Source organism: Typopeltis vanoorti, chromosome 15, assembly GCF_054136105.1.
Source record: "Typopeltis vanoorti isolate ZY-2024b chromosome 15, IOZ_Tvanoo_1.0, whole genome shotgun sequence".
NCBI classification, from domain to species: domain Eukaryota; kingdom Metazoa; phylum Arthropoda; class Arachnida; order Uropygi; family Thelyphonidae; genus Typopeltis; species Typopeltis vanoorti.
Genome location: NC_143563.1, coordinates 73,730,404 through 73,753,241, shown reverse-complemented (window position 1 = coordinate 73,753,241; position 22,838 = coordinate 73,730,404). Strand labels below are relative to the sequence as shown.

General features: G+C 34.6%; 1 protein-coding gene across 3 annotated transcripts in view; it reads right to left on the bottom strand.

Moving 5' to 3' along the window:
• LOC150098889 (basic phospholipase A2 RVV-VD-like) overlaps positions 1–22,838 on the bottom strand; it is a 96,595-nt gene that overhangs the window by 8,519 nt on the left and 65,238 nt on the right. The gene's annotated exons all lie outside the window — the stretch shown is intronic.

Here is a 22,838-nt window from a genome sequence, read left to right as displayed (position 1 = left end):
ACTGCAATGCAAAGAAACCACTCCTCACCCTCTTGCTCACAGTTTCCTTTCGTAACTTCTAGGGATGGCCCCTTGTCATCACTCCTTCACGATGTTCAACCAAGCGAAAGAACTCCCCAGTGTCAACCCTGTAACTACCTCTCAACAGCTTAAAAGTCTCAATATGTTATTATTATAACAAAATAGCAGCTATGGCTACCACAGTTATTAAAGATGCTTTGGTGTTTTGACCTTTGTATCCAAGTTAAGAATAAGCTGTTAAGTTCTAATCTGTGAAACACATTCATTGAAACGCAATCATGTTGCTGGTAGGTCTCATGCTTACATGGCCATCACTGGGAACTGGGTGATCAATGTGTTGCCCCCCTGCAGCACTAATAATGGGTTACAGGCATCAGGATATGGTTTAGGTTTCTCAATATTCTGTTACAATCTATTGTGAGAGTCCTTAAAGCTTGGTTTTCTTGAATTTTGTAACTTGTGATCATTAAATGGGTCAGATGTGTATGGACCAAATTTTCAGTATTGTTAGGATAGGCTAGCTGATGGTCTGGCATGCTTCTTTGAATTTTCCTTCATACACTGTATTATGAGATATGAACTGGGTATCTTTCCAAGAATTCTTTGTTGAGTTTCCAGAACTGCTTTTCCTGGAATAAAAATGGATGTGGCATTTGTGTTCTTCGTGGGAGGTCTCTCTTAGGAAACACAAAGTCTATCATATGCTGTCGACTGTCTTACATGTATGGCAAGGTACAAGAACACCTGATTTGATCAAGTCTTGGCTGGAGAATTGACTAAGGTGGTTTCTGGAATAATGTCTCTAATCACAGCAATATATACGCAGTCTAATCAAGACCTTATACAATGGGATCATAACATCCTTACTTCTACATGTTAGTGTCCTCTATATGAAGTATCATCTGTAAACACCTGCTTATTACTATTTAAATCTTTCCAATTTCATTTACATATAAGTTAATAGTAGCAGTCCCAAAACAGACCCTTGGAGCAGACCATTACCAACTTTTCTCTGCCAGGATATCACTCCTCCATACACAACTTTCTGATACTTATCAGACAGCCAATCCAGTGCACTAATATACTATCTAACTCGATATAATGGAATTTAATTACTAGCTTGTCATGTGGGAAATCAATCAAAGGCTTTTGCAAAATCTAAATATACCTCTCAAACACATCCCTTGCTTTGTCTAATGCACATATGTCACCTTGTTACAAATAGAAACTGAGCAGACTGCTAAAACACAATCTTTCTTTAGGAAATTCATGCTGTCCATCAATTCAATTCTGAATCTTGGTCCTCACTAACCTCTCCCATACTTTAACCACAATTCCAAACATGCAGATTGGCCTATAAATCAAAGCCTTAGTCTTATCACGTTACTTATGAAGTGGAACAGTTTCCTCTTTCTACTCTTTTGGAACTTGGCCCAGTGTAAGACTTATGTTAAAAAAGCACATCAAAACTGTTAACTCTCTGGAATATTCCTGCAAAACATTCAGTGATATATGATCAACCCTACATAGCTTTAGTTAATATCGCGTTTTCTCATGTATACCTCTTACTTGTTCACCATCAGTCCCTCTTCCCTGTATCCCAAGTTCTGCATGATAAAATCACAAGGGTGAAATTTTTATGAATGGTTCATTTAACATCTCAATTATATCCTATGCAGCATTTATCAACCACTATCATTCTTTGTTCAACTGGCCATGTATTGAAAGAAATCCCCAGGATTTTTTTTTTTTTTTTTTTGCATTATACTATCTCATCTTGTGATGTCTCCCTTGTGTTTTTCCAGACTGCATACCTCACCTCTTCATTCATTCATTCATCCATTTAACACCTACCTTATTTAACCTCCTCACCCTTGGAAAATATTCAGAAACTGCCTCTGACAGATAATTATTGAGTAGGACCCAAACAGAGTTGATCTTTTCATCCAATTCCTCATTCCATAATATAACTGCAAGCTATCTCCTGAATTTTTCATAATCACCAACCACATACCTTATAATTCTACATATCCCTTCCTCATTGTGGCTGGCCACCACCCAGGTAATCGATTTAAAATCATCCATAATGATCTCTTTCTTATTTGCTAGTCTAAATTGCCTAGCAAATAAGAAAAGTACTATACCAACACCTGACTAAATATTTCATCCTATCTTAAATATGTTTATCTCTTGAGATAACACACTATCTTATCCAGTTAATTCATCAAAGTATTTATCAGATCAGTTGAAATTGTGACTTGTCACAATTAGTGAAACAGGATAGTCAACATCAAAAAGAAAGACAAACACCACATCCATTTTATTCACAGAAAAGTAAACCTTGCCTTGGGAAAAGGTTATTAAATCACAAGGCATGGTATTATTGTGATACTGACCAGCATAACTTTAACAAAACAAGAGACACTCAAAATTGTGAAAATTTGGATTGATTCAAGGCTTTCAGCCAATCACAAAAGACCTTCGAGATCAACCAGTAAGAATTGCCATAGCTATGTCTAATAGAATAAATACTAAACACACAACCATAATGAGGACAAACTTAAATGGATTTTTAGTTATTAAGTTTTTTATTTTTTAAAAAAGTCATATCCATCACTCGTTTTCCATTAGTGGTAATTATGAAACTATCAATGATAAGTAGCTATACCCTTGATTCTGATCACTTAATTATCAAATAATAACCCAAATTAATGATAGTGCAGTTGACCACTGCATTATATTCAATCAAACTTGTTATTTTACACAAAACACACACACATATATATATATATATATATATATATATATATATATATTAGTATGTGCTGCAGCTGATGACCTTGATGTTAAGATCAAAAATATCAAGGTACTCACACTTGAATTTAATAAAGAAATTTAGTTTGAATGGTACCAGTAGATGCTGCACATAGTCAATAAAGTGGCCTGACAAAGTTCCATGTTTGGTTTCTAGAGCAGCGTTTAATGAGTTATCTAATCCTTAATCCACGCATGATGCTAATGTACTATGTTTACAATCTTTTGGAAACAAGATCCATATTAAATAAAAATCAATAATTGAAACTACATGCTAGTGCATTTGAAATCATAATGTGTTAGACCTGGCATGCTTTAACTGCTGTTTCCAGAATAGATCATTGATAACATTTATACAATCATCATTTACTGTATATACCTACATAGATTATTAAATCACTTAAGGAATTGACAACGTACATAAGAATATAAATTAAATTACACTTTGATAAATATTTCCGATATTTCGGCAACATCACGTTGCCATCTTTAAAAGGAACTTACAAAAAAAGGCACGTGCACATAGGCACTACAACACAGTAACTGAGAATGAAGTGAGGAAGCAGTTGTTCTCCTAAAAGTCCCGATGTAAGCCTCCCAAATTTGGGGCAGTCTCATGCAACAAAATTTGTTGATTTATTATTTATTTTATTAGGGGCTGAGGCTGATTCCATGAATAGTCTTTCGAATTTGAACTTGCTACGGTGTATTATTGTAGCTTTCTTCCACCCGTATTCTGTGGCATGTATCCAGAGCATGGTCTGCATGACCCGAGTGGCTGTACTTGTGAAACCGGATGTAGTCCTTGTGTTCTGAAATTCTGATATTCGCTGTCCTGCTTTGGCCAAAGTAAGACAGTTTACAGCTGCAAGGGACTTGGTATACACTAGGTAGGTCTAGGGGAAGTGGTTGGTCTTTAGTGGAGCAGATAAGGGATGCCAATTTTCTGTATGGTTTGTAACAGGAGGTCAAGTCATGTTTTTTTTAAGATTTTGGTAATTTTTTCCAAGCTGCCTCGGATGTAGGGAATGGTGATGGATTTAGAGTAATCCTTGTTGTGAAGGGGGGGGGGGTTCAATATTTTTGGGGGTAGCCATTGGCTGAGAAAGTGTTGAGGATGTGATTTAGTTCAGTGCCTTGTCGTTTGAACAGATTAGTTTAGCCCTGTTGTATGGTGTTTGAGAAAACCAAGGTTCCATCAAGCTGGCGGGTGTCTAGGAAAGGGAAGCTGTTGTTTTTCCTCTTTTTCCAGAGTGAACTTGATTCTGGGGTGTTGGTTCTTTAAGAAGGAGAGGAGTGTATAAGAGCCATATGGCCAAATAGCAAACACATCATCAACATAGTGAAGCCATATGGTTGGTTTTTGTAGGGCAGAGGTTAAGGCTTTTTCTTGAAAGGTCTCCATAAAGAAATTGGCCAAGGGTAGGGAGAGTGGTGACCCCATGGCTGTCCCCTCTTTGTAGAGGGGACATCTCTGTTTGTAGAACTTTCCCTGCCAAACGAAATAGCCCGAGTTCATTGTGAACTGAAATAAGGCTGAGATATCGGGAGGAAATTTAGCTTGGATTAGCTCTAAAGTTTCCTTGAGTGGGACATTTGTGAATAAGGAGGAGACGTCAAAGCTGATCATTATGTCAGTATGTTGTAGTGCAAGGTTTTCTGTGCTGAGTTTTTTTTTATGTGTGATGGTGTGTTGCCAGTATAGTGTGTGAGCGCTTTGGCCAAATGTTTAGCAAATTTGTATGTGGGGGAATCAATGTCATTTGTTAGTCAAAATTTCTCTTGTTCTGTAAATTTATTCAACTTTCTTCTGACCATACTTTCCTGCCTTATTACTCTCTTTCCATGTTTAATTTGCCATCTTTGCTGAAAATTGTGCCTAAATGGTCGAAATGTGTGATCTAGTCTGTTGGGTTCATTAATGAGAATGCAGCCGATTATATTTTCCAGCATATTTTTGTAGTTTTTTTTTTTAGTCTTTATTGTAATTTGCATATCGAATTTGTCACAGTAATTGTTTAATTTGGCTGAAGTCTTGAAAACATGAAGATATAATAGGATAATTTCTATTTAACTGTTTATACAGTAAAGAACTAAAGTTTAATATTTCTTGGTCATCAAGTTTAATACCACCTTCCTTAGTGATGTGGTCCGTATAGATTACAAATAATAATGGAAATAACATACAACCTTGCCTTATGCCTAATCTAATATCATATAATCTTCATTTCTAACTGCCAATCTGCAATTCAATATAAAGTTTCATTTAAAAAAAAAAAGATTTAGTCGTTCATAGTTCCCTCCTCCTTGACAATCTATCGTATGCTTTTTTCACAATCCAAAAACTTAAACAGAAATACTTATGCTCATGTGAATTCTAGGTTTTGTTGTAAAGTAAAAATCTGGTATTTGCAACCACTATTTGTCCTAAATTTGGCTTTTTTTGCCATTTTAACTATTTTTCTTAGTCTTTTCTCAAGAATGCGTACATAAATATTTCCTGGAACACTGGGTAAGGAAGTGGGCTATAATTCATTTTATTTCTCCTTTTCATAAACTGGTACAATGAAAGTTATATTAATGTAACATTAATTGAAGGTAGTCACATGGTGGATTTAAAGATTATCAAACTACAGATAATCCAGAACAAGCTTAGGAACAGCGTTCAATGCATCAAGGTTCTTAAACGTACATCTTCACCAATAAGCCAGTATCCTGGAAGATCAAACCTTCCTATGTGAAAGAGCTGTAAAATTCTTTGCCTATGCCGCCATTTACCCTAATCCAATAATCTGGAATTCAACCTTCTAATCAAGCCTTCTGAATTATACAGTATAGCTACTGCAAATATTTATACACCCATGTTTCATATCAAATGTCCTCTTCTCCAACTGTCTAATGTTCTGATGGCATTTTTATTTATAAAAGACCAACATGCCCTGGAAGATAATATATACAAAGCCACATCACCTGGACAAGCAGTAGCCAAATACTCAGGCATACAACTAAATAAATGACTTCGCTTCACAACTCATGTTGATTATGCCTACTCAAACAGGACAACTATACCTGTTACTCAATCGACATAGCTGGCTAAGCTAAGCACAGAACTTAAAGTACTCCAATACAATATGCTCATCAGGTTATTCCTGATATATGGCTCAACTGCCTGGAGTCACACGATGGATTTAAAGATTATCAAACTACAGATAATCCAGAACAAGCTTATGAACAGCGTTCAATGCATACATCTTCATACAATGCATACAGGTTCTTAAACATACATCTTCACCAATAAGCCTGGAAGATCAAACCTTTCTATGTGAAAGAGCTGCAAAATTCTTTGCATATGCCCCCATTTACCCTAATCCATTAATCTGCAATGCAGTAGACTACAGCAAATATAACCCTATAAAATAAGCATTCCAAAACCATACTGAGCAGGTAAGTTTTAAACTCCTAGAATTCCACAAGGCTCAATAATATCCCACGTCCGTTGTGGTTTACCAATGGTAGTACACTACAACAAACAAATCTTCCAGACAAAAGTCCCAACAAACCACACTGAATAAGTAGAGTTATTTTTTTTTTTAACATTTATTGTCATGGTGGAGTGGTCTGAATATACTGAATAAGGACCCGTGGACCAACAGGGCCATCTTGATTATAAGGGAAGCGGCACTCCCATGGACCCCTAGCTGGGTCTATCCTCTCCTCCTTCTACTTTGAGGAAGATCCACTTGCTTTAATCTTATAGGAAAGATTAAAGTAAGTTAATTAAATAAATTAACTTACTTTAAGGCTGATAAGGCCTTATCAGCCAACTCTTCTTATTTTATGACCCTTATGCTATTAGAATACTCGAGGGCCATGGGGTCTTTTCATTTCTGGCCTTACAACTATGCCCTCTCTATAAACCTTACTATAATTCTTCTATAATCTACTCTTCCCCCCTTCAATATACCCTATTTCTCCTATGGGTTTAAATTTGGAAGGAGGCTAGTTCAGAAGCCTTAAGGTAGCAGCCCTACCACTGAACTATTCCATCGTCAGGCTAGTTCCCTAACATGGAGAACATAATTCTACTTGTAAGCTGACAGAAAAAAATAATCGGATTGAATCTATGGGAAACGACCCTGGAATGGAAAAGGTAAAAAAAAATGGAAACGACAAAATATAATACACATAGCAAACTGGAATATAAGAGGAATAGCATATAAAGAAATAGAATTAGACCAATTATTAAATGAAAAAAATTTTTAAATAGCAGTAATCACTGAAACAAAAGAAACTATGAGAACTGAAAATTTTAATGTGATATACAGTGGAGTCGACAGAGACCACAAGCAGGAGTCATGATTTGGATTCATAACTCCCTTTCAAAACACTATAAATTATGGAATAAAAGAATAATAGAAGCTAGAATAAAAATAGATAGAGGCTATTTAACAATAATTGGTTTATATGCCCCAAAAGGAAGAGAAAAGGATTAATATTGATTTTTATAAATCGGCTACAAAACATATATAATAAAATAAATAGAAATGATTACGTAATTTTAGCAGGAGACTTAAATGCAAGAATGGAAACACGAAAATTAATAATAATATAGGAATACATGGAGAACATACTCTAAACAGGAATGGTAAAAAATTGATCGACTTTGTAGTTTATAATAACCTAAAAATAATGAATTCCTTCTATAAACTTCCATAAAGACATACATAAATATACTTGGGCAGTAAGATGATGGAAATCAATATTAGATTACTTTATATTAAATGAAAAGACATCAAAAATTTCACTGGATGTTAGAGTTCACAGAGGATATGAAATAAGCAGTGACCACTTCCTTGTTAAAATAAAATTAAGATTACCACCTAAATGGCTACAAGTAACAAGAACAGAAAGAAAAATTGAAACATTTGTTTATAAAACTAGACTATTGAATGACACAAATGTACAATGACTATATGAACAAAGAATTAACCAATATCTAGATAAAATAAAACAAAATAAAGAAATAGAATGGCTTAATATAAAAACGATAATAAATGCAGCAGCAAATGAAAGCTTAGGAAAGACCAAAAAATTCAATAAAAGGAAAAAACTGAAGATCTGGGATGATACAATCAAAGAAATAATCAAAAAGAAGTCTATCACAAATGGTTAAGCAGTAAAAGATTAGAAGATGAAATAGAATACAAAAGAATAAGAGCCACAGCTAAAAGAGAAGTCAGAAAAAGACAGAGAATCATGGAACAAATTTGTTTTTAATTTAGAACATGATTTATATAAAATAAGACCCAATGTATATAAGATTTTGAAACACTTAAATGCAGATACCAAAGAAAACATAAAATTAAGCACCGAATTGAAATGAGAAGAATTTCAAATTCAGAATTACTACACAGAATTGTGGACGGACAAATATTTTAAAAAAGACAACTGACAAACACTTAACAAAAATGAAAAGGAAATAACTAAAGAAGAATTAGAAATCAGCCTGAAAGAAACAAGAAACATAAAATCACCTGAAGAAGATATGCTAGGTTCAGAACTATATAAATACGCAGGAACAAGATTCAAAGAAAGACTCTTATTATTTTTAAATAAAATTTATTCAATTGGTATTCCCCCCCCCCCAACAGAATGTAAAAAAGCAATTGTGATTCCTATCTTTAAAAAAGGTAATAGAGATGACCCTAAAAACTATAGAGGTATCAGTATACTAAATTCCTGTTACAAAATATATAGCAGAATCTTAAATAGCAAACTAATGAAATATTCCGAAAACTTTATTTTAGAAGTAAGAATGGATTTAGAAAAGGACGATCATGTGTAGACCCGGCCTTTTGCCTAAAATTAATAATAGAGAAAAGAAGAGAATATAATTTAGAAACACATATTGCATTTATTGACTTTGAAAAAGCATTTGACAAAGTTAAAAGAAACATATTATTTAACATATTAAAAGAAAGACAAATACTAAATAATATCCTAAAAGCTATCACAAATATATATGAAATTAATCAAATACAAATAAGATTAAATCACGAGCTATCATATACGAGAAAGATAAACCAAGGGGTCCGACAGGGATGTCCGTTCTCAGCAACTCTTTTTAATATCTACTTAAATGAAATAATAATAAAATGGAATAAAAATTTACATCAAGGAATTAAACTTTCTCCTACAGTAAACTTAAACACTCTCCTCTTTGCCGACGACCAAATAACAATTACAAATTCTGAAGATAACTTACAGAAAGCTATTTTAGATCTAACTGAAATAGCCAAACTATGGCCTTTAAAGGACAAGACCCAGCAAAAACTAAAATAGTAATAGATAACAAGATCTTAGAACAGGTGAATTCATTTAACTACTTAGGATGTATGATCACATATGAAAATGAAAAAGATATAAACATAAAAATTGCAAAATATTTAAAAATAACAGGTGTAATTAACTCTATATTTAAACCAAACCTAGTTCAAAAACAAAACAGACTAAAAGTATACAACACATTAGCCCTACCAGTCTTAATGTATGGAAGCGAAATCTGGATAATAAAACAAAAAGACAAAGATTAACAACAGCAGAAATGAAGTTGATGAGAAAAACTGCAAAGGATACCCTATTTGATCACAAAAGAAATTATGAAAGAATTAAACCAAGAACTAGTAATAGAAAAAATTAAAAGATATAAAATGGATGGAACACGTTCAAAGAATGAAAACAGAAAGATTACCAAAACAAGCCTTAAAGTACAAGCCATTAGGAAAAAGAAAACCAGGACGTTCTCTTAAACGATGACTTCTAAGGCCGGAACAGACCATGCGAGGCCTAAATCCTTGATACGCATGATGATGATGAACATTTATTGTCAACTGCCCACAATAGGCAAGTCCAAGTGTTCAACAACTTCCGTAGATCCAACAAAGGGATAAGAAACGACAAGCCCAATCAATCCATTGTGTCAGAATAGTTAGTTATCAGTTACACTGGTATCTTCCTAGGTCTGATTCTGCTTGATGAAACACTTCGGTAAAGGTCTGGATAGTGGTGCTTATGGCACAGTGAGACAACTGATGTGTCAACAGCCTCTATATACAAGTAGATTAATCATGAAGATACTTCACGTGTAAACTGTGCTTACGCTTGGGTCAAGGATTAAAACGAATAAAGTAAAGTAATTTTTTTCTAGTATTACATAATGTAATCAGTTTACTGAGGATCTTGTACACTTTGGACACAGTACTTTCCCTCAACCTACCTTCAATTAACATACATGGCGCTTCAAATTAAAGTACCCCTATTCAGAGCAATCTGTAGAAAGAACCAGTAGACAAAATACTCTCAAACCTTGTGGGTACCCTAACCAGATCATGGGGAGAGAGATTTTCACAATTAAAAAAAAAAAAAAAAAAATTAGTTCAAAAATGACCAATAGGAGAAATATGGCATTGTGAATGGAGAAAATTACATTAATGTGAACCTGATGGCATGCGATTGTGAAATGATTCAGAGTCGATGACAAATGAAATTATTTGATTATGTTTATTTCACCCATTTCGTAAAATGTGATGCAAAAACATATCCTTCTTCCATCATGTCAGCTCTGTTACATGATGGAAGGAGATCCAGATGATAAATGGAGGTAACATTCAATATGTTGGCCTTTAATCTGCTGTAGACAGCATTGTCTACAGCAGAACATTTCGCACATGATTTACATTGTCTTTCAGATCTGCCAGGTGAATAACTTTGTCCGATACTCCATGCTTTTAAGGTAATCCAAAAGTCAGAAGTTAAGGCAGGTGAATGTGGTGGCTATTTCATAGAAAATAAATGACCGATTACTCTATCCTTTGAAAAGTTGATGCAATTATAATGTAATGTGAACCGGATGGTATGTGATAGTGAACTAGGAGTAAATTACATGTATAATGTAATTTTCTCCCACTCACAGTCTTTTTTTTTTTTTTTTTGAGGTGGGGGGGGGGATCAAAATCTCTTTCCCATGATCTGGTTAGGGTACCCACTAAGTTTGAGGGTATTTCGTCTATTGACTTTCTTTACGGATGGCTCTGAATAGGAGTACAGGTAATAACCCTCGTATAACGCGGTTTCGATATAAGACGGTCTGCAAACTGTAGTTACTCTATCTTTTCATATATTTTTCAATGCGCGACTTAAAAATCAAATTTTATCTTCATTAAATTTGCGTCTGTCTGTATCGCGCATGTAGTTATAAGTTGCGAATTTATATTAGGGGAAATACCCTTTAGCACGCACGTACGTCAATTGTTTACCGTATAAAGTATTTATTGTTGAAAATTGTCTTCGTTTTCTGCCAGGAAAGCACATTAAAAATCATAAGTGTGTTAATCTCAAGCTGAGCACTTTATTTTTTGATGAGTTACATACAATATGTAATGCTTTTTTTATGTGAAAAAAAAAAAAATTTATAGTAATGACCACTTCGAGCGCTTTTGCGATATACGCGTTTGTTAATAGGGGTAAACCCACCCACTGTAAACTGCCAAGGTAACAACTGAACAAGACTGAAGATACATTCGGTTTCGATCAGCACATGAGACTCAACCTTCGCGAACTTCATTAGTGCTCCAATCTCTTCAATAGTGAATTAATTGATAGGGAAAGAGATTTAAATGAGGAGGAACTGATACAATTAATAGATGACGTCGAACCAAATGGCAGGGAAAGTTCTGCCAAAGATTCTGATTGTGATGAATCCGTTCAAGAATTCAGTTTAAAGAAATTAGCAGAAAGATTGGACTTGACAAGAAAGTTATTTTATGAATAATGATCTCTCAATGGAGCGCTCCGGAAAATTCACGAGACAATTGGATATTTGTTTAGCTCCGTATTATGAACTTAATAAAAAAAAAAATTGCAGTATAGTTGTAAGCAAGGTCTTATTACTGAGTTTTTGATAACCAAACCAGCCGAAGTATGCAATGAGAATTATACAAATGATGTCCTAGAGATTTAAAGTGATGACGACGTCCGGCCACTCGTAAATAAAGAACATCTTCGAAATATTAGTTTTGAAGAGAGCGATGACAATTAAAATATAACTTTAATTTATTTTGCCTAAAACATTTATGTATTATGTGCAATGAAGTTTACATACAATTTATAATTTTATACTATGTATTTGTTTCATATTTATGTTTTCTTAACTTACATGAATTAAATAAAAATATTTTTTTGTTGGATATGTCATTGTTTATATAATCTTTAAAAAAAAACGGTTTCGGAACCTAACCCTACTTTTTCTGTGATCTGAGTCTCGCATAACGCGATTTATATAACGTGGCATTTTTGTGGAACCTAACATCCGCGTTATACGAGGGTTACCTGTACTTTAAATTTGAAACACCCTGTAAGTCATACTCGGACCAATTTCTTTGTTTCTAACAATGCTTCTGTTAATAGTAACAATCTGATATGCAAAACCTAAAATTGCCGTTCATCCAAAAGTCTCTAGACTTTATCAATTATCACTTAAATGCCCAATTTAAATACTGCAAAACAATAACAGCTTCGTGCCATATTAAGACAGGAATCAGAAATGTAATGTCTAAAGAATTCATTCTCTCTCTCTCTCTCTCTCTCTCTCTATTTTGCAATTACCATAAAGTGGTTCCCTAATATGAGAGAAAATGTACATGATACATCGTTCTCGGATATATTCTGGGTACTCGGAATTGTAATGACGTACAATATGATTTAATAATTAAGGATTTTCACTAAGAGAAAAGGCCGTAATCCCCCCCCACCCCGTTTTCGTGATAACATCTAAATACTGAACTTTGTTTCGAATTTGAGTAATTAACGTCATGTAATCGAGTCCAGTTTTCATGCGATAAACCTTTCCGTGTCACAGTATTTTCCATGTATTTATTATTTGTTTTTTGCGCGCCCATATAATTATTATCGAAATCTTTAACGTCCAAATCCTTCGTGATGCTAAAAATGTCACCTACTTCATAATTATTGTCGAGGTCATTCCAGAAGTGTTTCCCATCATAAATATTTTATCGGGTCAACAGTATGAGTCATCGTATATGTAATTACTAGCAATATGAGTAATCGATCATTCTTTAGCGGAAGTAAGCGCTAGAATTTGATGCCGATTTCGAGATATAAATTACAATAACATTAAGCAAGCTATGGATTTCAAAATAAGAGATTACACCAGATGGAAATCCATCCTCAGGTATATAATGGAAGCAAAAAAAAAAAGTTTCGTACACATTCGATTTTCAATTTTGCCCAGTTTTGAAAATCTTAATAAGGCTTGTGCGTGTGTGAAGTGGGTGACAACGAGAGATATCAGTTATTATTGCTTGGCGCATTCGTAGAACCATAAGGCTCATTTCTCCCCCCCCCTCCCAATAAAAAAATCTGGGGAAGGAGATCGGGTAACTCATTCGTAATCGAAAAAGGACTCATGAAGTTCTGCACATCATGCAGTCAATATATTTTCAAACCAAAGGACGCATCACGTGGTTCTTTCGAATGAGAAAATTCACTGTCAGTATGATACGCCAAGAGTATCGTCAAGTGGATAAAGAGAAAAAACAAGTAAGGAAATCGTCGTAGGTATATCATTAAAAATAAATAAAATAAAAAAGTGTGTTTCTTCATCGCATTCTTTATGGTAAAACGACTGAAACCAAAATTTAAATTACATTTGTAATAGTGATCTTAAATATCAATTTCATTAAATTAATATTTAAGATCAATACTGATATTCCACCCAGCCGTTGCCCAATTATTAATATAATTCAAATACTTTTGCTAAAATTGGCTAATAGAAATGTACCGTAATGAACAAAGTAAACCACAAACATTATCTTGTGTATGCATCCTAAATTCCAAATTTTCATTAAATGCCATCCAATCAGAATAAACATATTGCGATAAGTCAAACTGAAATAAAAGGAATGACTGGACAAATTTTTGTAATCCGAATACTCAAATTTTCAGAGTACTATTATTAGACCCAGAGAATTACTTGCCTACGGACGAAACCTTTCATAGATGAGACGATTCAAAGGCGAGTGACCAAGATGGTGAGTGACCTGTGGAATGTTCCCTCTGAGGATAGATTGAAGGCGAGTGGATTGCAGAAGTTGGTTGATAGGAGAAAAAGAGGGGATATGATAGAAACATTTAAGTTGCTTAAAGGATTTTAAGCGAAAATCCTTTAAGCAACTTTAAAGTTCTGTCCCTCTAGCGAAATGCTGAAACATTTCGCTAGAGGGACAGAACAATGGGTCATCCCTTGGAAGTTGAATAAAAGGTGTGGTCCATAAAGGTGTGAGGGCGAGATTTTTTGCTTAAAGTGGTGAATGAGTGGAATGGGTTAACTCGAGTCAGTTGTGATTGCTTTTTCTGTTAATGGGTTCAAGGAGAGGTATGATAGATTAGGTCTCACGCGATGAGTCTTCAGACTCCATGGAGGTGCCAGTATAATAATAATAGATGCTTACTCATTTTGCGAAATGCACCTAAAAAAAAAAATAATGGTTTCAAATTATAGTCTACTGTTTATTTATAATTTTACATAATATTCCCAGCCATGTACGTGGGATGAAACCAAACGACACGAGCCATTTTAAAAACCTGTATACTAACTAAATAATAAATAAAATTTACACCACCAGGAAAACCTTAAGAAACGCACGAAAGGTTTAAGCTTGTAGTACGTTAGTACCGTGACTGAGGTAAAGATTCTTTTTTTTTTTCTTTATTGATTTTTTGCATAGTCCGAAAACTCTGCTCTACAAATCAAACATGGAAGTTTTCAAGTCACTTCAGGTCTCCAATAAGCGGGTAGAATGATCTCACACCTGGCGATGAAATCCATCCACTACCTAAAAAAAGTTATTTTTACTTACTGTTTATTTTACTTACAAACTCAGTCAGGTGGATGTTTCGATTGGAACCATATCTCTGTAATCGCATACAGCTGTTCCTGAACAATGGCTGAAATTGCCTGCGATTCTATTTCTATCCTGATTAGATCAGTCAGGAATGATACGAGTTCTTTCCACGATCGTGTGTGACACTTAAACCCACCTCCCTCCCTCTCATTACTACACAAAATTTTAGATGGCGAGTTTCATCTGAATTGTGAATTCAGATCGAGAATGGTAATGAACGATTTAAGACGCCGTTTGCATTGACGAAAAGGCAAGTTTCAAGCCAGCTGGGAAGCAATGCAGCTTACAGTGTTTGAACCGTGGTACCTTTCGAACGCTGTAAACTGACAGTCATGTAATTTAAATCTGAGAAGTCTTTAGAGATCAAGCTGTGAATTGCATCTACTGCAGCTTTCCATATAGAAGATTCCAAAATAAAATAAAAAAAAGTCTTATCCTTCTTTCCTATAAACTCACATTGTTATTGAACAAGATATGGTGGAGACTTCACGATAATGCGATGAACTATCTTGGTGATGACGAAACCTATCTGTGCAAACTGTTTGGGCCACGAAACTTCATTTATCATTTAGGAAAGTAATGAAACAAATAGTGTAACAATTCAAAGTTCTTCCAATTGTGTTATTTCTATATGCACTTTTTTTCTCTTTCTTTCTTTTTTTTTTGGTAAAAGTTTGATAGCACTCAGATCAGAATGCATACAGACGTAGAACAGAAATGCTGATCAATGTGGATATAGAACAAGTTTTAATTGAATATCACAAAAAACCTATTTTTTTTTTCAAGTATAAATTTGTAATTCAGGACCTAAGATTCAAATAGCTCCGGTTACCCCCTATTACCAATCTACAAAGCTATTAAATTTATTAGTCTATTTTGGATCTAGTAATGTAATTTAATTCTGATTTTTAACAGTATAATTAGGCTTGAAATAGTATACAATGAAATTAAACACAATACGGAGAGTGAAGATACAAAATGCATGAAGGGAAAAAAATGAGTTGGGAACATGGAACAATAGACTATGAATATAATCAATTGAACTTAAGAATATAAAATATGTAGTAAACTAATATACGTGACAAGCTAGCAGGAAAAATGACTGCTGGTCATTCTAAGAGATTGTGAAAGGATACTGCGAATTCTTTTTTAATTCGACAGCATCTGTCAAGCATCGACATTACTGCACCGAAATATTTCTTTGGGAAAGGGAAACTCACAATCTCCTCATCCCTGAGTTTGGGATAGCTGAATTCAAGGCTCTCTTTTATAACTGATATTCCGTCACTATTCTGAAAGCATCAGTTTTTCGACTTGTTTATCCTTAATTTAGAACTAATGGCCAGACGGGAAAAAACATTCGGTTAAGTTCAGCACTTATGAAGTACGAAAAAAAATGTATTATTTTTTTTTTTTAGTATCAATACTTACTAACGTCTAGATAAAATTCTCATTACGTTATAGCGACATAGGCAAAGTAAGAATAAAGCCACTGAGAATTAAAAAGAATTTCCGAAAAAAGTAAAGTAATCGAAGGGCATACGAAACGTGCGTAACCTTAAAACGTCTTTTGTCATCGTATTACACCACTTAAACAACACGACTTCTGACGAGTCTGTATTTTCCCCTTTTAATGCGGTTTATAACTAATAATTAATACGCTTTTAACTAATCCGAATGCTAATTCAAATACGTGGAAACATTTCATTTCCATGTTTTTGGTCTCTAAAGTACAGTTTCCACATTACATACATATATCAATTAAAAACTGATTACACAATCCTTATCCCGCGGTACTAATACGTATATTACAGGTTTACAGTCTTTTCATGGGCGGAGAGTAAAATAAAGATAAATGATGCATAATAAATAGTGTCTTACGCTACCAAGATGAGTTCGAAATTTGCACTGAGAATACGTACGGCCCGCTGTCGAAATGCTGTGATCTTCACACACACACACTTGGCAGCATTAACAACTTCCATTCTTCGATTAATGCCTCTACATTTCAAATTTCCGGAGAAGGAATACTTGAAAAATTACGTTCAAGTGAAGGAACGTTTTCTGAATGAATGCACTGATTAAAGATGGCAGCAATAATGACTTAATTTACGAGACTTTGATGTACAGCATTGAGCACTTGTTTTAGTCTCTTTCACGAATGAACCTCCATCAATTTCCTCAAATATGGAATCTTAATACTTTCATTTTTAAGTGCGTTTCGCAAAATATCTACACCTATTGGGTTCATTTGTAAGACGAGCACGTACCCAATTGGGAATCTTTCCAAAAATTTGTCGAGCCATCTGGATTTTTATTTCAACGGGAATCATTTATAAACGCAAAGCGTGTCGAAATTATTTGCTGCAGTAGCTTTTGATTTAGTTGCAAAATGAAATTAATAAAATTAGGGATTCAGAAAAGCCCAAGTTATCCTTCTGGTTTGAGGATTTTCAATGGTATTGAAGATTATTTGTTGTTTCAATTTGAACTACTTTAAATAAAACAATTAGGCTAAAAACAAAACTATATGTACATATACGGTTCCAAATTCATTTGTTGTGATAATGAATGATACCCTATTAAAGCTATTGCAAAACGCACGCACCCACCCACTCCCGATTGTTTGCAATCGTTTTCTTATTTAACAGATACGTTTCGCATCATCTGCTCCTGCTGGTCTATCCATCCACATGTATGCACGTAACCAAACCGTTGTCAACACATTTATCAAATTTGTTATTTTGAATCCGTACTGATATTTTAATTTTTGCTTTGGAACAGTTTAATCCGTCACATCAGTATTCTTACTGAGTTGTATGATCACGTTGTAATCTAGGCATATGGCCTGGATTTACGCATACGTTTCACAAAGTACAGCTTTAGGATTTCGAATCATTACAAGGGCCTTCGAAAAACATTCAAACTTAAAATTTACTTTGAAGGGGGAGGGGTGAAGGATCTTAAGTTGTAGCTTAGGAGACACTGTAGTCTTAAATCTGACCGCGTCTAGATATGCGTATATTCTCGGCAACAACCAGTGTTATGGCCCATACGACATTATATATCATGACTGGTATATACAGTATATCAATCTCTTAATTTCGAGTATGGATGGAAGGAACATATCGAGTGGTGGAAAAATGCATTCTTTCATGACTCAGATTATTTCCGAACTATCTACTAACTGCTTCCTTTATTTCACATAGCACTTACTGCACATTTTGTTCGATTTGTCGTATGTTTGAGTCGCTTTTTCCATGATGATGTACAAATCAAATCCAAGAAACACATCTTCAACTTCTTCGTACCATCCATTATAAAGATGAAAATGATGTAACCTACATCAAGTAAATCATTAAATCGATAAATTTATGCAACGTGTTTGCAAATTTTGAAAATTCTTTTTTGTGGTATAGACTTTCAAATAAAAAAAAAAAAGAACCTTCGTATCTTTCATGCTCCTCCTCAATTTAAAAAAAAAAGAAAAACATAACTCGATTAGACATCGCTTAGCCAATTAATGTTTGATAATACTTTAAACACAAGCAAGGTCCAACGCCACCTGCCTTTACCCCCACCCCTTCCCTCAACATTAATTTCCACTCGAATACAATTAACATGTTTGACTACTTCTCGAAACATTTCCTTTCATAGCCATATCCTTGATTTCTCGTGTTCGATTTCCCCTAAAATAGACCGATGCAACATGGGCGTGAGGAAGACCACGGACAACTGGCGCCGACATAAATACAGGGTTCAAGAATGACAAACGGATTTCCATTCCCTACGGCTACAACATTGAATGATACGCTTTCCAAACTACGCGTAGGATTTCTCGACATGGGAAAAAAAAAAAAAAAAATAGCGAAAAAAAAATAGCAAAAAAAAAAAAAAAGGAAAACAAAAAACCATCCTGATTTAAATTTTACACTCAGTATAACATGAGTTGTATGTCATCCTGATAAGTAGTAAATAATTATTAATGACTTAGCTTCCGCTTTGCAGTATAAACACGTTGTTTATAAAGGAAATAAAAAGATAAGATTAGGAGAAGAGATTTTTCGATAAATGCTCAAGCATTCATTAAATCGAAATTAATGAAATAAGGCAGCATTTTCAAATGATTAGTGATTGTGTGCGGTCGACACGTAAGAGTACGAAATGGCCTAATTTCTGAAACCGCTTCCGAAAAGATAATGACAAAGGTTTTCAGCATAACACTGGGTGCAAAAATAGACAATGCTTGGACAAATAGTACAGTTCTAGATTCATATTTTGGGGAAATATAAATATTTCATAGGTCAGGTTTTCACGGTTACTGGACATGTTTTTAAAATAACTTAACTATATAGCCCAGTGATAAAACAGAAAATAACTAATTTGTTTTTAAAGGCACCACTACTTTCGTCTTTCTAGAAAACTTCATCAGGTGACACAGAAGTGAAAAAACAGATACATAAACAATTACTTGAGTACATCTACCAAAGTATGTGTGTATATAGATATACATCTGTGATCATCTTATATTTCTGAAAAGCTATCCCTAATTCAAATACACAAAGAGTTAATATAAGCGCCTAAATAGCGCAATTGGAAGACCGGATGATACATTGAGCCGTTGGACTGGAAAAGATCTGAGTTCGATTCCTATCGTGAAGAGAAGAATCTCGTCACGACAAGAATCGAACTCAGATCTTTTGCCCCTCTTTTACTATATGTGCAGATGAATAAGTTCGATTCTAATATTGACTAGAAAACACCCCTCCTCCCCCACTCTCCAGCAGATTCAAGAAATGCTATCTTTGGATCAAGAAAGCAGAGTTTTCTTTTTCATCTTCTCCCGGAAGTAACTCGAGTTTTTGATCATGCAACTCGACAAAACAGCTACAGCACATACAAATACTCTTTAGAATTCGAACAACGCCTCGTATCTAGCGCGCCATGGGAATGTACTCAACCTCATCGATTGTGTGAGGGACAGACAGGATGTCTACCGATTTCAAAAACACTTAGGGGCTAAAATAATGCCCGTGGAGGAATAAAAGGCATCAGATGATTTCCACTGTATTATTTACTTTATTCACCACTACCTTGATCAATTACAGTGTTATTTCATGAGTACCAGAAATGTACTAACTCTATGTTGGTAACTTATTTTTTCCATGCAGGTCACTGATAACAATTTGCTCACTTTTAATTTGTTACTGGTAGACATATATAGATTTTTTCTTACCTTAGCAAAAATATTTGAACCAATGAATGATAATGGTCTCTGGAGAATCAGATACAACCATGAATTTTAACTTTATAAAAGAACCCCACAACATTCACTGTAATGAAGCTCAAAAAAGTTGACCTTTTTTTTTTAATCAAAAAAAGATCAAACACGCCTTGATCGAATTCTAATTTGATACGTGCTTGATTGAATTCCGCACATTGACGGCAGATAGGATTCCAGATAGAACAGTTAAGACGTTCACCTGATCCTGTTAGCGTTAGTGACAAGCCCTCTCAGCCCTTGCCGAATGTTTTCGAACCTGCTATGCAGCTACACCTACAGGTGCATCGATTGGAATTCATTCTGATGAATGAATTCCAATTCATTCATCAGAATGAATTCCACGAAAAAAAAATACCATTTTTTTTTGTGACTACTTATAGTTTAATTATAGTCTCCGAAACTGTGCAAATTTTCAAGATATTAAGCATAATTTCTAACATGTAATATATATCGTCTAGATTAAATAAACTGGTCGCCTTAAGTTACCGGTGCAAGGTAGGATTACCCCGTGTTTGTCCTTGATACCTGGACCACAGGTATTTGTGACGACAGTATTGTAAAGAACACAAGCCATACAATCAGGATGACCACCTACGGCTTTGCAACGAATTTACTGCGTTCTGTTCTACAAACATAATTAATCAGTGCACTGAGATTTCAAAATAATGCTTTGAAATATAAACTCCGGAAGATACATGGCCTATGTTCTATTTTAATTTACTATAGCTAAAGAAGTTCAAGGCATACATGGAATTCGATCAAACACGCCTTGATCGAATTCTAATTTGATATGTGCTTGATTGAATTCCGCACATTGACGGCAGATAGGATTCCAGATAGAACAGTTAAGACGTTCACCTGACCCTGTTTGCGTCAGTGACAGTCCCCCTCAGCACTTGCCGAATGTTTTTGAACCTGCTATGCAGCTACACCTACAGGTGACAGGTGCATCGATTGGAATTCATTCTGATGAATGATAAATTTGTCTACGCTAAAATATTGGTCAAGTATTCCTAGAGAAGGAAGGTCTTCGCATGCCTCGATCTTCATCGTAACCCGATTTTAATCTTACGAAACTTGTTTGAAATCAGTTCTCGATATCACTGATTGCTGCTAGTGCTTAACCAACTTATTCGTCCTCGATGAACGTGCTTATCCATTAAAGGGTAAATACATTATCGAAAAAGGCAATGAAGGAAATTACTTGTGTGAAAATTCTCCTCCTGCTTATTAAGATATAATGGTAAGTTTCTCCAGAAAAGGTGTCCAGTTTGCAAAAACCCTGCATGCTGTCCACAAGGTTTGAATGCATTTTGCTATAATCAAACCGAATTTTAAGTTAATGACTTCAAAGTAGCTATTTCACTGTTTATTACATCAGTTGATTTTTTTTTTTCCTTCGGAAGACTTGTCTTCCAAAAAATGAGTTCGTCTTTGCAACCACCACCACCAGTGCTCACGTTTTATCCAAAAATTTTCTTCAAAATTGATTCTCATCATTAATAATTTCACGCCTAGTATCCGTCAGGTGACAGCAACTTAACCTGACCCAGTTCACGAATCCAAGGACGTTCACTAGACGGCTTGGCGGCCTTGAGGAGCCAGCAAGGTCGATGCCATCCCCGTCCTATCCCCCGAACAACAAATCGCATCCTTTCTGGAACACACGGTGTGTATTAAAAAGCGTAATACCCTGTGTGCTCTCCAGTTCATAATGATAAACAATTCTGCCTTTAAACAACTATGGAAATTGTCGGAGTCACAAAATTGGGTTCATATCTCCTAACTCAGATTTAAACATCTACTAAAAACATAACAAATGACTCAAATATTAACAAACATCCAAATTTAACTAGAGCAGTTCTGCGCGATACACCTAAAACGATTCGAATTTCGAGGTAACGAAACTTTATATATAATCTTGCAACTTTTTAGTGTAGAGATCAAGGCAGAAGGAATAAGTATTAAAATTAATATGACATTAAAATAGTGTATAGTAAGTTATCAAGAACGCATGCGATAAACTATAGGAGGGCCATTCTCACAATACATTGTAACTGCCGGGTTGCTAAGCATTTTCTAAAATACAAGTGAGAAAAAAGTAAATAAAATAAATTTAGTACCTTATTTTTTTGCACTACTGTTTTCCTGAAGTGGTAATGCTGATGCTAATATGGAACAACAATACAAATTAAAACAGCTGAATTATTGATTTTTTGGTGTCTTTGAATGGCGACACATCAAGTTTAGAATTCATTCTTGAGTTATAGTTAATTATAAATAACTAGCGTTTAATGTCTTTTCGTTTATAGGATTGAATTATTTCAATTGTTTAACACTTTCATTGCCAAACTGAAAATTGGAATTTCGTGTGGTGGCCAAATTTTTAAAATTTTTTTATTTAGTTAGCGACGTCAACGCGATAACGCGTGATCGGCCGTTTGGTGAGAACTCGCATCGCGCGATTGGCAATGAACGTGTTAAAAAATGGTTGCTTAGAGAAATGTAAAAAAAAATAAAATTCCTTATGTCACCCATATACATATATATACAGGTACATGTATATATATTGTATATATATATATATATATATATTGTATATATATATATATACACACATGCATAAATATAATTCAAAACCTATATATATACATGCCACTACTTTTCACATCACGAAAGGAACCAATGCGAGTAAAGAAATTTTCAACTGACTCAAAAACACATTTCACGAAACATTT